The sequence below is a fragment of the Jatropha curcas genome, chromosome 11, assembly GCF_041381405.1.
Source record: "Jatropha curcas cultivar XTBG-Jc1 chromosome 11, XTBG_Jcur_1.0, whole genome shotgun sequence".
Lineage (NCBI taxonomy): Eukaryota > Viridiplantae > Streptophyta > Magnoliopsida > Malpighiales > Euphorbiaceae > Jatropha > Jatropha curcas.
In genome coordinates, this window is record NC_143161.1 from 20,587,992 (window position 1) to 20,605,488 (window position 17,497).

General features: G+C 34.3%; 1 long non-coding RNA gene across 1 annotated transcript; it reads right to left on the reverse strand.

The window, feature by feature from the left end:
• Positions 1-12,908: 12,908 nt before the first annotated feature.
• On the reverse strand, positions 12,909-14,359 carry LOC149492712 (uncharacterized). The gene is made up of 2 exons (XR_016318744.1): positions 13,900-14,359; positions 12,909-13,386 (listed from the first exon to the last, which is right to left on the reverse strand). It is a non-coding gene; the product is annotated as an uncharacterized LOC149492712 (long non-coding RNA).
• Positions 14,360-17,497: the final 3,138 nt, after the last annotated feature.

Sequence of the window (17,497 nt, forward strand, 5' to 3'; positions counted from 1 at the left end):
GCACAGTCATGTGAGAATTTCAACGCTAATGTTATGGAGATAGTGATAATGATTAGAGATATGAGTACTAGGCTACTACCAAACCTGATTTGCATAGTGTGAATGTCATAGAAGCTAAAGATGAAGGCGACATATCTTCTGATGATCCTGATTATGAACCTAATGCTGTATTGAATCAATTGAAAGGAGATATCAGCAGACGATGAAGAGTACCATTTGGCAAGAAGAAACAAGAAAGCGTATAGCAAGGGAATCTGTTCTGAATATAATCATAATTAAGAAGGTGTTTTATTTATCGAAAAATTATCTTGAGGTGGAGATCAATAACTATAATGCACAAAAAATATTGGTGAAGATAATGGCTACTTGAGTGTGTATGATGAAAGCGAAGATGATGTTTTACTCCTCATAGTAGTGATTGTGTTTATGGAGTGAATAGGTTAAGAAAAAGAAAGAAGGATGTTGTGTATGATCCTAAATGTGACCATTCGAAGTTGAAGTGTGTGATTGGTGAGATTTGCAGGTCTGAACAGTTTAGAGAAGCTGTTTAGGAATTTGCAATTTCCAATGGGATTGATGTAAAATGGAAAAAATGTAGTAGTTCAAAGGCAGATGCAAGATGTGTTGAAGGTTGTCCATAGAGAATATGCTAGCCAGCTCCAAAGAGAGAGAAAATTTATTGTGAACATATTGTGATGAGCATAAATGTTAGGACTCTCAGAAACAGCAAGCACTAAAGTGGATTGCCAAGAAGTTCCTTCGCAAGTTTAGGAAGAATCTTGAGTTGAAAGAGAAGTTTGGTTTGACAGTTACAATATCTTTATGTCACAGGGCGAGGCAAATGGCCCTAGACATACTTAGGGGTTCACTTAAGGATCATTATGCTAAATTGAGATCATATAATGCTGACTTGAATCATTTTGACAGGAATGGTAGATTTGAGTTTATGTTTGATGATGAAGCAAAGGCTGGAATAATTACGTTCAAGAGATACTATATCGGGTTCAGTTGTTTAGTAAAATCATTCGCTTGTTCTTGTAGGCTTATTATTGGCCTTAATGGTTGTTTTTTTGAAGACTCCTGTGGGTGGAATTCCTTTATCTGTAGTGGGTAGAGATGTTAATAATCAAATGTATCCAATAGCTTGGGCTATTGTTGAGATCGAATGCCAAGCTACATGGACCTAGTTTTTACGAATCTTTTTTGAAGAATTAAGTTTGGGCGATGGACTTAGATGGACCTTTGTCAGTGATCAACAAAAGGTCAAGTCATTCACTTTTGATTTTTGGAATAAATTAGACATTAATTTATGACTACATTGATACTTTGATTTTTTTTTTTTTTTTTTTTTTTTGTTATAGGGTCTCATTAATGCTATTCAAGAGCTAGCCCCTTGTTGTAAGCATAGGAATCGTGCAAGGCATATCTATGCAAACAGGAAGAAACACTTCAAGGGTGAGACATTCAAAAAACTATTTTGGAGGGAAACAAGGGCTACATATCATGCAGAATTCAAACAAGTTATGAAATAGTTGAAGGAGGAATGTGTTAAAGCCTACGATGCATTTATGAAACAAAATCCAGAGAAGTTCTGCAAAGCTTTCATAAATGGCCTCCCTAAATGTGATGTTATTGAGAATAATTTATCTAAAACATTTAATGGGTATATTTTGAAATCGAAGTGCATGCCTATCATTGATATGTTGGAAGGAATAAGGAGTGCTTTGATGGAAAGGATGCATGTGAAGAGAGAATGATGTTGAATTCGAGCCATGTTATTCCACCGAGAGTGAGAGCAAAACTAGAAAAATCAAAATTTTAAACTAGATTTTGCACTCCAAAGCCTGCTGTTGGTGACAAATTTCAAGTTTCTATGGGTGAAGATGCACTCATAGTGCATCTAAATGGGAAGACATGCTCTTGCAGGGTTCGGGACATAATTGCCATGCACTTTCATGTATAAATTACATGAAGTATGAAAGACAGTGATTTTAATGATGCATATCTAAAGAAAGAGACATATTTGAGGACATATAATGATGCACTTTAGCCATTAAATGGTTTTGAAATGTGGCCTAACGTTTATGAGAATCCAATAAAACCACCTAACTATGAGAAGAAGGCAGGGAGGCCTAAGAGGAAGAGGAGACATGGAGCTGATGAGGAACCCAAGAAAGTAGGAAAATTGCTAAGGATCGGGTCATAGATGAAGTGTCAAAACTGCTTCCAGTATGGACACAACAATAGGACATGTAAGGCCAACCCTATAGAAGTCGAACCAAGCTTACATCCTCTAAAGGTTAAGCCATAACTCTTAATATATATATATATATGTATATTATAATCATAGATATGTTGTTTAGCATTAATGTACTATTTGATACTATCAGGTGAAAAGAAAGCTAAGATCCCTAAAGGATGCAACTAATGCTAATACTAATTCCCAAGCAATCAAGTCGGTAGACCTCCAAAACCCAACGCCACCCAACAACAAATTAAAGAACCATCCCCATTATGTGAGAGGAGAGCAAAGATGAATCCGACAGCAATTGCTGCAAGGGATAAATTAATTGTGAGAATATCTTTTTTTGGATCCTATAATTCACTCTACTTGGATTGTGTTAGTGCTTTAAAAATTTGAAATTTTTATTTGCTTATTACTTAATCTATAATAGGCATTAAAAGGTTATGGATGTTATGTCTCGATGGAAATTGGTAGGATGTATTTTTAGGTAATTTCATGATTTAGTGTGTTGAAAATGACTTTTAAAATAGTTCATTTTACAGCTTTTGTTATGTAACAGACTGATTTTCTTTTAGTGTCGGTAATAGTGATTTACCGGTCTGTGAATAGTACCATCGGTCCGGGACTTGGTATTATTTTAGTCTGAAAAAATTACTATGCCTATTTAATATTTTATTTACTATTTTTGGAGCATGTTTGCATGATTTAGGCGGGTAGAAAATATTTCATGAATATTATTGGAGAGTTTATGTATTAAATGCATAATATTTCTAGTTTGGTATATTAAGAAATAAATGAGGAATTATTTTAGTGGAGTTAATTTAATTAATTGGTGGAGTTAAATAATAAGTAGAAGAGAATTATTTGAGGAATATTAGAGCCATTAGATGAGATTACTTAGGACTTGATCTTAGCCACACATTTGGCATGAAATTAGGAAGTCAAATTTGACTTTTTCACTTTAAAGTTATCACCACAACACTTTTTCTTTCTTCTCTTTTCCTTCTCCATGCCATTTTCCTCTTCTTTCATTTTCTTCATTTTCTTACCTCCAAATTACCACCAAGCTACCTAATTAAACCATGAAATAGTACTTAATTCTTAAGAATTAAGTAGTAGAAGTTGAGATTGGTGATTAAAAGCAAAGAGAAGTGAAGTTACCATTGAAGCAAGTAAGTTGTGGTTTTTGAGTTTTGTGAATTAATAAGTAGAATTCATGGTTTAGACATGTTATTGATGCATTAAATCATGCTCCAACTATTTCTTTTGTCAAGTTTTGCTTTTAATGTTGATTTCTCATACCTTGAAGAGGTTGGAGAACCCTCCTCAAAGGGTAAAGAGAAAGCCAAGGAGTAAGGCTTTCCAAGCTTATTCAAGCTTGTTAATAAGGTTAGTGCAATCATATTCTCTTTCCCTTTCACTTGTTTAAGTTGTTTTTACATGATTAGGTTTTTGAATGTATTTTGGGAACTTTGTATGTTGTGGTTAAATTGATGAATTTTAATGTTAGATATGTTCTGAAGTAGGATTGGAACTCATTTTTGACCCCTTTATACTTCCCATTTGTTTCTGATTCTTCATGAAAGTTGTAGCTCTATTTCTCAGCTTTCCAAAACATATTCTTATGTCTAATTCCGATACTTGTAGCTCAACTTATGATTTAAATACCAAAACTGGTTCTGTTATGGTGTCTTACCTGTATATCCAAAATGATTGTCCATTTTGACCACTCAAATGGCAACATAACCTCTTATGTTCTGCATAAAAGTTGTAGATTTACTTCTTATCTTTCCAACCCATCCTCTTGTGTCCAATTTTGAGATACATAGCTCAACTTATGGCTGAAATACCCAAACTAACTCTGTTGTGACGGGCCACATGCATCACTAAATTGAGTGCCCATTTTGACCACTATAACGACAAGATTAGGTTCTGAGTTCTTCATAAAAGTTGTTTCCCTGTGTCTTGAGACTCCTCTCGTTCTAGATTGGTTTAATTTGAGTGTTTGGTTAAGTAGGAATTTAATAAACATTGGACTTGGTTCTGCTGAATCAGGTTTGATCTGTTGGTCTGTGTTCCTAGCTTTTGTTTGCTATCTTACCAATTGATCTGGGCTGTGGTCCCTTCTTAACATTTGTACAATTTTGTCTTAGCTTTCTAATGAATCTGATTTCATTCAATTTAGAGGCCCATAACTCAAGTTATATTTTAAAAACCCAGCAAAGGTCAAATTTATGAAAATGCTGAAAAGTTCTTGATTTATGTACTTTTATACTATATTAAGTCTATATTAAGTCTATACTATATTAAGTATATATATCTATAGTGTTTTGAGTAAGAATTTTAAAATGATGGGTATTAAGAAATGAAGAGTTTTTTATTAAGAATTACTTTGTGAAAGAATGATTTTGATTTAGGCTCTACTATGCATGATTGAAATGTGGTATGATGAGATTGATTTTGTTATGTGAAGCTATGATCATAAGCTAGGGTTATCAGCCCTTACAAATAGGCGGACGCGCTTATTTGTGTGATGGGGATGGTGCTTTCATAGGCCACGATTGTGTGATGGGGGTGGCGCTAACATAGGCCATGATCAAATCTGCTTATGTTCATTCTGCATGAGTACGAGCCTTAACTAAAGAATGAAATTTATTTTTGCTATAAAAGAATGAAGACAGATTTGTATTTATAATCGTCTTAGTGGAGTAATTTAAAGCATTTGTGAGACTTGCCTTGGCTATTCTTGTTATTTTAATTGTTGGTTATTTAGCACCATTGAGTCTTCCACTCAGCGCGTTGATTTTTATCACGCGCAGGTTAGGAGCGGAGGGTGTTCTGCAAGACCAGAGGAGTAGCATCATAGTAGATATCACATTTTGGGTAGGATATTTTGTAAATGGTGATTTTTGGCATGTATATAAATATTGTGTTGTGGAGGTTGTATATAATAAGTTTATAATGTATTAAGAGTTATTTTTGGTGTATGATGATTATATATTCCTTGAAAAGAATGTGTTTAGAATATTATGAGTATACTGATGGATATTTAGAAGTGCTTGTGATATGTTGTGTTGAATTGGAGTTTTGGGGTTTGGAGAAAATTGGAATTGTGTATATTTCTTTGTGTGACAAGTTAATTTTTAGGGGAAACCCTTGCGAAATTTTCGTAGGAATTTCCTTCATTATATATTTTTTATTTTTAAACAATGTTAATTACTTGCCTCCTTATGAAAATCTAACCACTTCTAATTTGTGATCTAGCTTTAATAAGTGACATAAGACGGTGCTCCAGCACCGATTGTGGCATCCGCCGTCTGATTCTCCGGGATTGGCCGGTGGGTGTTACATGTTAACATGATATTTTGCTATTTATGTACATGAGAAGAGTCCAAGCAATGATAGTGTAAAGTATGTCAGTGGCTACAGAGCAACAACATTGGCTGCATTTACAAAAACCATGTCAAATGCAAAAGGTAAGGAGCCAGCAACAAGTCATGTCCAACAGCATTCAAAAATCCAGTGGTATTGTGATTGGAAGTGAAGAATTGACTTTAGCAGGGAAGTGGAAATTTTGTCAAAGTCAATGTTGAGAATCCCTTTTTGCAGAGTTTAACATGCTGTAATTGGTACTATTGCTACTACCTTGAATGCTGGTAGTGTTGTTCTTACTTTCTTCCCCCAACTTTAATATGTCTCTTAAAGATCCACACCTCAGCACAACCTTAAAGGTTAAGTTCAGATCACTGGCGTAGAGCAAGTTGCTGAAACCATTTCAACCACTTTACACTACCAGATTGTTTACAGACTTCAAGATCATGCCATAAACCTCCAGACACCAGGCATCTCACATGGTGATGCCTTGTTCATCTTTGCAGATGGAGGTCCCACTCCAATTATTGGTCCAGACACCTAGGCAACTAGAGAAGAGCTTGAAAAACTAATTCCATCTGTATGGATTACCAAATATTGAACAGCTGCACCAGCACCCTCAACCTGTTCAGAAACAGGACCCAATCTTCGTCAGACAGCTGGATAAGTATGTAAGGATTTCATTTCTCCCATCCATCTCCTCCCCTAGACATTCGGTCTCCATGATTCAGCCAGTAAAGAGCCAACCTTTGAAAGCTCCTATTCATAGCTTTTCCCATACTGGCTGTGAGATTATTCATCTAAGCAGATGGTCACTTTCTTTGGGATGTTGATCCCCAGATGTGTGATCCTTGATTGTACATGTCACCTATGATAATCTTGACTGGATAGAACATGCTACAGTCTCAATTACTCCCTTGGAGCCTTCTCCTTTCAAATGCAAGAGAGATTCATGCCAACCAAAATCCTTTCACTCTCCTCATGATGATGATGATAAAGATCTATGGAATGGATCTCCCTGGGTCGTACCAAAAGCCAGACTATGACAGATGATGGACTATCTCAAACACTGTTTTGAGATTCTTGCAAATGAAGGCCTCCTTTCTTGTCCTCCTCCTCCTACTTTCTATTCTTCTCTCTGGATGCATATCAAACTCCACCAACTCCACTAGCTCACAAGCTTGCTAACATGTTGAATCCAGAGGATTTTCCACCTCTCGAGATGGTACGAGATCCACAGTCTCGAGTAACTGCCAGTCCTTATGTCAAAACAGACCCCGATGCTTCCTACTGGTAACTTAGCATCTCTGTCTCCTTCTGAAGAGGTGCTCAACGGTAGAACATCCAATGCGTGTCTAGAACCAATACCTCAAGAATATTGATGGAAAAATTGAATCAAGCTTTACTACAACCACTCAACTTAACTCCAGAGTTTCTTCTTTTCACCAAGAGGTTCGACAAACTGCATTCTTCCCTTGTGATAAGATCGCTAAGCTTGACCAAGACTCCACTTTATTCTGGCAACAAATACAACTTCCCCACTCTTTTTCTGAAAAGAAATGAGAAATCCAAAACCTTCGACAGCAACTGCAAGAGATGATGAACGAGATCTCTACCCACCTTCACCACCTACTATACACCCTATGACTTTTCCCATTTACTGTACCTTCTCTTCCTTTTACATCCTCTATGGTTCCTTGTAAAACAATATTCGTGGTGTTCAGATTTGGTTCCCAGACAACCCCCCAAGCCTCGAACGAAACCATCTACTTCATCCTTCACTTCTACTTCTCAGACTAGTTCGGCGCACCTAAAAGAACCAAGAATAAAGGCCTTGCCTTTCTCAATTATGGCCCAACAAGCCTCTGCTTCTTCAAGGACTCAGAAGAGACTCTGTCTATCTTACTTCCTCTTCAAAAGATCAAATGGACATTTCTCACATTTTCAGAATACTCCAACCTCTCCTCGAGAGCCTAAAGTTGAAATCGCTAATGATGAGGATATGTCCACTCCTTTGGAGGAAACTTTGTTGCCTCCTCGACCAGCTTCAGGACCTTGGTTTACCTCCGGATGATGTCCTCCAAGTAAATGGAGAAGTAAAATCCTTGAATTCAATGCGTGGCTTGATCTTCAAATGGTGACCCTTGAGCAGATCTAAAAGGAGTTCTTACAGAATTTACTTCTCGGTTCACTAGATCTATTCGAGAATGGTTTTCAAGCCTTTCAGAGTATTCCAGAAAACAATTCCTCGCTCATGATAATGTTAATAAAGCTCTTGGCACAAATATACAATCAATTTCTTGGGAATTATGAACTCATTTTTAAGTAATGAAAGCAAGAGTTCTTTGACCGAGAGGTGTTGCTCTTTGAAAGTTAAAGACCTGGAAACACACTACATTTAGATGTCTAAATTATACTATGAGATTTCTGGTATTAATGATGACAATCTAAAATATACCTTTGTTTCTTCTCTGCCTGATGAAGTCCAATGAGAAATCCAACGAATGATTCAAGATTGTCGCAAAGATATCAGCCAAATCTCTCTTGGTGAAGTTTTGCAATTCACCTTGTCCTCTATTGAACGTATGTGTGAACAGCAAAATATTCAAGAAAAATGCTTAAGGTGATCTCCTTCTTAAAAAGGTGTGCAACTGTGATCATTGAAAACAAAATGCAAAGACAGTCATTGTTCTTGCACTCCCAGACGGAAAAAGCACTCCAAAGGGTATTTTAAATTCCCTCAGTATTATCGCAAAGGGAAACATTTTAAAAAGATGTGATGGTTCCGAAAGAAGTCAAAATCCCATAAGAAATCAGATAAATTTTATATCTGTGGATAGAAAGGACATTTCACTCGAAATTGTCCCAATAAGCCTAAGCGGACTATTGCTCTTCTTCACCAACTTAAAGTTTCTTGCCCTGACTACTCTTCAGAACATGATCTTGAATCCCTTTTTTTCAGAAGAAGATTCAGCCTCTCCTAAAACACTTTTTGCTCTCCCATATTATGATTCCGACTTTGCGTCCGACACAGATTCAGAAGAAGACACTTCCCAGTTTTCACTATTGGCTCCCCTCTTAATATCAAACAGGAACCCTCCTGATCTTGGACTTCCCAGCATCTCTTGATTTCTTACTATGCCCTTTTTCTCCACTTCCTGAAATTCCAGATGTATTTGCGGATATCTCTTACTATTTTCCACATATATCCTCACCTTGTAAAACACCTACACTAGTAGCCTCATCTCAATCCTCTCTATCAGGATCTCTGCAGTGTTTCCTCCACTATTACCTTCCATAGGATTCTTCCTAAGACCTCCCATCTTCTCCAGAAGTTACTTCTGCACAGCCTTCTCATCGAACACCACTTGTCTCCATAGAGAAACTTATCTCCGTAACTGCTCTTTTGATACTGGCTCTCCATGTACTATGATTAATCCTGATGTCCTGCCCTCTTAGTTTTGGAAGAAAAAGATTAATCATTTTACTGCTGCAGATGGGAAACGATTCCAGACTACAATGGTTACGAAGAAAAGAATTGGACTTCAATTCTTTCCTGATTACATAGTTTGGACTTGTGTAACTGGTTCCTATCTTTTTGGACGAGACCTCCTTGTTGGATTTGATGTTTATCACATGGCAGAAAAACTCCAAATTCTTCACACTGGCTTTAAATACAATGACAATTTAAGCCATATACAAACAGCCCCAATCAATTTACCATTTAAGATGTTCCCCCAAACTTTGTTCATATGAAGGAACTCTTCTCTCCTTGTTGGGCTAATTCACACCTCACCTTTAAACATCGTTCTTCTCTATACAAAAATTCGGATTTCTTTGTCTCTCTCCCCTCAAACTAAATGAGGACATAAACCCTACTAAGGCTAGCCATCCTGGTATGTCTCCTTTGGATTTAGCCTTAGAAAGAACAGAATGCCATGAGCTCTTACAAAAGGGACTGATTGAACCAACCCAATCCCCATGGGCCTGTCAAGCTTTTCATGTTGAAAAGCGAACAGGGAAACTCAGAGGAAAAAAGAGACTTGTTATTGATTATAAATCATTGAACCACTTTCTTGCTGATGACAAATTTCTCATACCAAAGATTTCCTCTCTTTTGATCCATCTTCAGGCTGCCAAATACTTTCAAAATTTGATCTTAAATCTGGGTTTTGGCAACTTGGTCTCTGCCTTGAAGATCGCTACAAGATTGCTTTCTGTAGACCAGATACCCAGTTTCAGTGGACTGTCATGCCTTTTGGATTAAAAATAGCTCCTTCTATGTTTCAAAAGGCCATGATTCGGATTTTTGAACCTTTGCTGGCAAATTGTATCATCTATATTGATGATATTCTTCTGTTCTCGGAAATAGCCAAGGCTCATGAAGAACTCTTAGTTCGTTTCATCATCTTGTTCATTCTTATGGCATCATGCACTCTGAAAAGAAATCTTATCATCGAAAAACAAGAGATTGACTTTTCTCAGCCTCCATATTGAAAATGGACAATATCAACCAGGCCCACATTTGGCCCAAGAATTAGCCCATTTTACAAATGACAACCTCTCCAAAGTCCAAGTCCAATAATTCCTTGGCTTTATCAATTATATCCGAGATTTCATACCTAAAGCTACTACATATACAAGGCCTTTATTAGCTTTGCTCAAAAAGAATCCACCTCCTTGGTTTGCAGAACATACGATCGCTGTCAAGACTCTCAAGGAATTAGCACACAGTACTCCCTCACTGACAATTCATCTGATGACGCTCAACTTATCCTCCAAACCGATGCAAGTGATTTAGCCTGGGGTGCCATCCTTATCCAACGGAAAAATGAGATAGAATCTCTCTGTAAGTTTGCATCAGGCGAATTTAAAGATGCTGAACTCCATTACCACTCTAATTTCAACGAGATTCTTGCAGTCAAGCATGGTATCCAAAAATGTGAATTCTTCCTTACAACTCGACATTTCATTGTCCGACTGGATAACTCAGCATTTCCTCGAATTCTTGACTTCAAAGGAAAGCATATCTCTGATAAACAGTTATTAAGGCTTAAAGAATGGTTTACTCGCTATGACTTTGAGGTCCAACACATAAAAGGAAAAACCAACCTGATCCCTAACTTTTTATCATGGGTCTCTAAGCCATTACCCTCCTCCTCCTCAATATCCAACACCTTTTGTCCTTTCATAGGCATGGCCCGTCAACAACCCCCAAACTTGGCTCCTCAAGAGCGTGGCATATGGATTTACCGAAAGATAATCGAGATATATCCTCAAGTGGTTCCACGACCCACATAATTTTCCTCTCCCTTTCCCTGGAGACTGTTCCCACTATAACAAAGTCTTTTCCTCATACTGATCAGGAAGTTTGGTATCTATGGTGTCTCACCACTTTATACCACCTTCCTATTGAAATTTCCTTTCTTCTTACCCTTTGGTTCCTTCATAGGGAAGAAAACCATCAGCATCCCGCTTGGTAGTTCTTTTCCCTCTTTGAAAATATCTCATCCTGACAGTACAAGCTTCGAGCATGGATTCATCAAGATAATTTGTTTTCCCATCCTGACTTCAATGTTGCTAAAGAATACATAATCATCCTTCTCCTCCACAGGCAATATGATAACTCTGGTACCACTGTTACTACCATAACACATTGGAAAAATCTCCCTTGTCGTTTGAGGAATGCTCTCTGGACATTAAAAATGCACTCTTAACCCATGGAAATTTCCTAAATATTCAACAAACTTGTATATACCCATGGTGAGCATGCATCGAACTGATACAGATCCCAGAAGGATTATTTCCTTTACTCCAGATCTTACAGCCGGACCTTTAGAACCCCTTGGATCAGAATTTCAGGATTCCCAACCTCCTGAAACTCCATTGAGCTCCCAGCAGATTCATGACCTTGCTCATAGAAGATCCCCCAGATTCCATACTTTTCTGAACTGGCATGACTCATCCAAAAGACAAAGGAGTTCCTATTACGACAATGAATCTGATGACTTAGATGATCCAGATTATTCTGAACATGAGCCAATAATCAAAAGACGGGACTAAAGGACAAATCCCTATTATTTTATTTTGTAATCATGTTTGTACTTTGTGTCTTTTCCCTTGTAAGTATGTGGACATGCCACATTATTGTTTGTAAGATACGATTGCCACATGGCCCTTCGCCATTGGCTACCTAGATTATATAGGATAAGATAAGATAAGGTTACCACATGGTTCCTTACCATTGGTTAACCAAATTATGTAGGATAAGGCTCTTGGCCTATAAATACGTATCCTCCTTCTCTTGTAAGATCATCGAAAGCTTCTCAGAAATAAAATCCTCTTGTGTTTTTATCTATGGCTTTCTAAATCTTCTCTTCTCCTTTCTGAAAATAGTCACTTTCATGATCCATTGTGTACGAGAACTGTACCCCTTCCGGGTACACTGGTTCAGTGTTCAAAAGACCTAGAACGGCCTATTGAAGCCATGGATGGCATGTTGGCTGTAAGGTTGCGAATGTTTGAATAGGCATACCCTGAAGGTGGACAGCTCTCATTCCACCAAGTACTGATTTTTCCAAACTGTTTTTGTCGATGAGCAACAATGAGATGTTTTATTATATTTGGATGTTGTTTACATGGGTAACTACTATTTATTACTAGCCCTTAGCAATTTTTTAAGTAGGGTTTTTTGGAATTGCCTTTTATTTACAAGGTTTCTGTTATGTTCATTATCCTTCATTTTTACTGGAAGTACATGGAACATTTCAAAGTTATTATGAAAGTCTTATATCTTTTGTATATGAAAAACCCATACTTTTCAATCCCTTCGTTGTGCTTTTTTTTTTTTTTTTTTTGTTGCTTTTTTATGATTGGCTTGGACATAAACGTATTCCATTTGAATATGTTGCTGGCCAATTTGATTTCTTAACATGCCTAATATTTGTTGTTGATTGTGGCTTTACTCAATAGTATGCAGCATTTGGTAAAAATGATTTTATTTACATGGTGTTTGTCAATTTTGAATTATCATGCACCTTCCAATAGAACTAATTTCTTTTGGAGCTTTTCTTTAGTTATTTGTTTAATATAATGTCCATTTTAGCTTTATTTGTTTATTTCGTTTAATTATAATAGTCTGTTAGTTATAAGAGTCTGTGTTCATTTTAGTTTTATCACTCAAATAGATACAATTGTCCAAACCAATGACAAACACAAATAGCTACAGTTCATTATGAAAATAAGAGAATCTGCATATGTGCAGTGGCCAAAACAAGACTCTTTGAACAAATTGTACCAAAAAGGCTTTGAAAGCCATATTTTCATTAGATCAGATACCAAATTTTACAATGCCATCTGCATATAAGCAGAATTCTTACTGCCATTTGCACATGTCTACCAGATACACATACTCCACTTAACAATTATATTCCACATACATATACCTATATGTTCCCAGTAAGACTTACAAATAAAAAATCTTTTTAGGCAAATAATTAGCAATTCCTAAACCTCATCTAATTCAGAGTTACAAATATAATTGTTTACATACACAATGTACAGATCATGTATAACTTGAAGTTGTATTCCATCCGAGCATTTTGAAACTTCAAGGAGTTTATCTCAAGTCATAGGCTCATTGCAGTCTCTAATGCAATTGAGGTCTCCTTCTCTTCTTATGCATTTGTCCTCCAGTTCAAATAACCATCTCACCAATTAATGTCTCCTCTTGCATCAGCTTCATTTGCTTCTCTAATAACACCCTTTGGCTTGTAAAAAATTGGACAAGATCAAACCACTCAAAAATTGATAGTCATCATCCTAAGCGACTAAACCCATTAAAAGTACTGATAGCAACAATAAGCGGAATCATTGTTTAAGCAAAAACTTGAAAGTGCTAGATTTGGCCACATTATTTTTCTGTCAGTGTTTCTTTTGTTTTCAAAATGGTCCCATCTTTTAATAAGAAATTCATAGCAGCAAGCATCACTTAAGATTGCTTTTCATTCGAGTCTCTCAAAGCAAAAACAAATTCTGTTTACCAAATGAATCAAATATCATCAAAATTCCTGCAGGTAAGTGTATCATTCTAACAATAGTACAACAAGATAGTCCTGCTTAAAAAAAAAAATGCTCAATTCAAGAATTTGTCAAAATGGAAACTAGAACCTAAAGAATCAAAATGGTAAAATTTGTTGCAAGGAGCCTTTCCACAAAGGAGTCCAACTGTTTACCTGCAAAAAATGACAAATTATTAAGATAAAAAATCAAATTCCAGTTACCTCCATTTTGGACAACAAAGGAATCGCTTTCCCTAGGTTCCTGTCGCTCTACGATGTATAAAATTTCGGCTTCAGATTATGCCTATATAACGCTGGATCCCTAGAGTTCATATGATTCTCTGACGCTTGGCTCATATTAATTGCGACTCCTGCTTCCATCGTTAGATATCAAACAAAAGAAAGAAATTGATTGAGGTAAAGAAATCTGGTAGTCTGAATGCATTGAAGTTATTTGGGATTTAAAGAGAAGGGTTAAGAAATTGGGAAGAATAAAATGAGAATTTCCATGAAAAGAGAGGATAGAGAAGAGAGAATTGTCTTTATCAATCTCAATAAGGCATCATATAAATTTATGAAGAGAGAATAGGCATCATTAAACTCTATTTAAAACTACGTTGTTTCGTCGTTGCTTTTTAATTGTCTTCTACGCTGATGTGTCTATTTGATGTGGCGTTGACAAGGCAATTGGTGGGTCTAGTTGTTTATAAACAGGCTCTTAATGGTTGCTAGAATTGCAAGAAAAAATTAAGTCCACCGTGCCGATTACCAAAATTAAAAGGATTTGATAGAATTAAAAAAATGATAGAAGTATATGATCTGTTGGGTGATTAACCCTATTTTAAAATTGTAAATCAATAATAATATATTAAAATTACTTAATGTAACTGTATATGTGTTTATTTATTATGTTATTCCTCTTTTGATTGTGTAAAAATAAATAGAACGCTGAAATCCTTTTAAAAATCTTATATGCTAATTGAAGTCTAATCTTATCATCTTCAAAAAAAAAAATTGATGTCTAATCTTATAATTAATAGTAATTTTTTCTTTATCTATAATTTTTATTAATTTTTTCTTTTATCTTATGATAGGACTTCTGCCGTTGTCCTATCATATTAAAATTAGTTTAAAAATAATATATATATATATATATATATATATATATATATATATATATATATATTCGTTTATAATATGAATATTATTTAAATAGAGATAAATTTTAATTTGAAGTTGTTACACATAAAATCATGCTTTAACATTGTAAATATCTAGAAAATATAAGAAAAAATTATAACTATACTTAATATTATATAATAATAAAATAATGACTATAAAATGAGTAGTACCGGGTAAACGTATATTACAAAGGAATAGGAAAATTTAAAATATTATGAAATAACTTTCGTCATAGCTAATTAAAAAAAATTTATCTTAAAAAGTATTTATAATATTTAATTGTAATTTTAAATATATTGATTAGGAGAGGGTTAGGATAGGAAAAAATATTAAAAATATATAATATTTGATTATAAATATTTGACTTTTCAAAGTTATTTTTAAATATTTAATTTATTTGATTGCCATTTAAAAGATTTTATTTTAAGAGTGGGATATAGAAAAGAAAAATGTATTCTTTTATTTAATATTATTTTTGTTTGCATAATTTGATTGAATATTTTTTGACTTGTCTTTGGACTTTTTCTTTGTTGTCCATTAAAATCGAATTTCATTAAAGCTTGGTCTTTCGAGTTGAAGAATGAGCTGATTTTTAAGATTCAATTAATAATTTTTTAAAATAATTTATTTCTTATTATATATTGAGTTTTGAAAATACGTTTTTATTTTTTTATTGATTTACGGTAGGGGATATGGTGTTGGGGATTGAGTATTGTCTTGATTTACTTTTTAAACACCTGTTAAGGTTTCAAGAATCTGTATATATAAATTAGAGGCTAAAATTATATTTCGGAATTGAGTTGAACTTTATTTTAGACTACTTCTTTATATGAAATAGAATTAAATACATAGAATAAACATCACAAGTACTTGTTAGGGCAAAGTGTAATGTAAATAAATATATTATTTATTTTAATTTAGATAAAAACTTATATTTTAATATTATATAAATAAAAAATTAAATAAATACAAATAACGAGTATAGTAAATGTGCAACGCACATCATAATAACATTAGTTATACATAATACTAACGTGATTAATATATTAATTTCAATATTAATTAGTATTGGTATATTAAAATATTTTATATATTTTATATTAATACTATTTGCATATTAACCAACATTTTATTATTTTACATTAATTAATATTTAATATATTTTAAATAATATTGATGCACGTTTATTACATATTAAATTTTATTTTTCAACCAATAAAATTAAAGTTGATGATGTCGGATTTTTTCTAAAAGATTAGAAAGAATCAAATTGAACGGGCTTGATTTATTTTATTTAATAAAATAATTTGCTTTATTAAACCCGTTTAATCCTCGGAAAAGTGTTCTCTTACTTTGGTAAGAGTTTTATTTTGGAGTCGCCACCCTTATTAGGAAAAATTCTCAAATCAGCCGATTCTTTGGAATCGACTAATCCAATTTTAAATCAAAGATAGGGTCCGAAACTTAGGTACGAAATAGGAAGGTGTTAGACACTTATTTCACCGGGCTAAACTGGCCTCCTAGTTGTCTATTAATTCACAATAATTTAACATTGCAATTAACTAAAAATTGAGATATAAAATCTTTTTATGCATTTTAAAAAACATGTCAAACATACATTCAATCTCATTCATACAATATGAAATAAACCAACCAAAAAAGGGAGGTGGGGCGAATATAATACAAACAATCCTACAATACAATCTACCCTCAAACCCTCCAAATTTTCCAAACACAGTCTATCTATTACAAGCAAGCTTTAATAGGAATCCTTATAGACTCTTGACATTTTTAAATAAAACTTAAATCAAAAAAATCCAAACCACAAATAACAAACATAAATAATAATAAATATTCATAGAGGTATATATTAATTATAATATCACAACACAATCAATCATCTAACAAGCATGAATATGATGAATGTAAATGATACAAGATTAATAAATAAAGGGTTAGCACAATAACAATGAACATTAAACTAAATAACAAGAATTTAAAGGACAGAAATAATAAAACACAAAATGATAAAGTGCTACTAAAGTAAAAGACAATATTTAAATGACAAAAATTTAAAGGTTTTAACATGATTTGAGCTCATGATCTTATTGTTCATCCTAGAAGGATGAACAAATTCACCGATCATTGCTCTCAATCATGTTTTATTTGATTATTTGATCCATATATGACCTAATATGCATCACGAACCTTTTTAGGTCGGAGCTAATGTGAATGACATTCAATTAATCACACGCATAATTAATTAAGTTTTAGAATTAAGTTGCACATACATAACATTCAACTTAAGTTCTAATTAGGTCAATTTCTAATTCAAAACCCTAATTGACTTGTAACATTTTTTTAATCACACATATATAGTCAATTAAGCTTTATAATTGAGTCATACATGCATAGCATTCAACTTAAGTTGTTTAATTACATAAATTAAAACATGCATAGGTTCTGCCAACTTAGGTACTTAGGCTAAATTGTGAACCCCTCCCCCAGATATCATAGCATAGTGAATGCATATGACTAAAGGAAGAAATGCACGTGAATGTATGAGTCGCCACCTTGTTTAATTATTTTAGGGTAAACTAGGAAAAACCCTAAGTGACTCCAATTTAATTAACCTAAG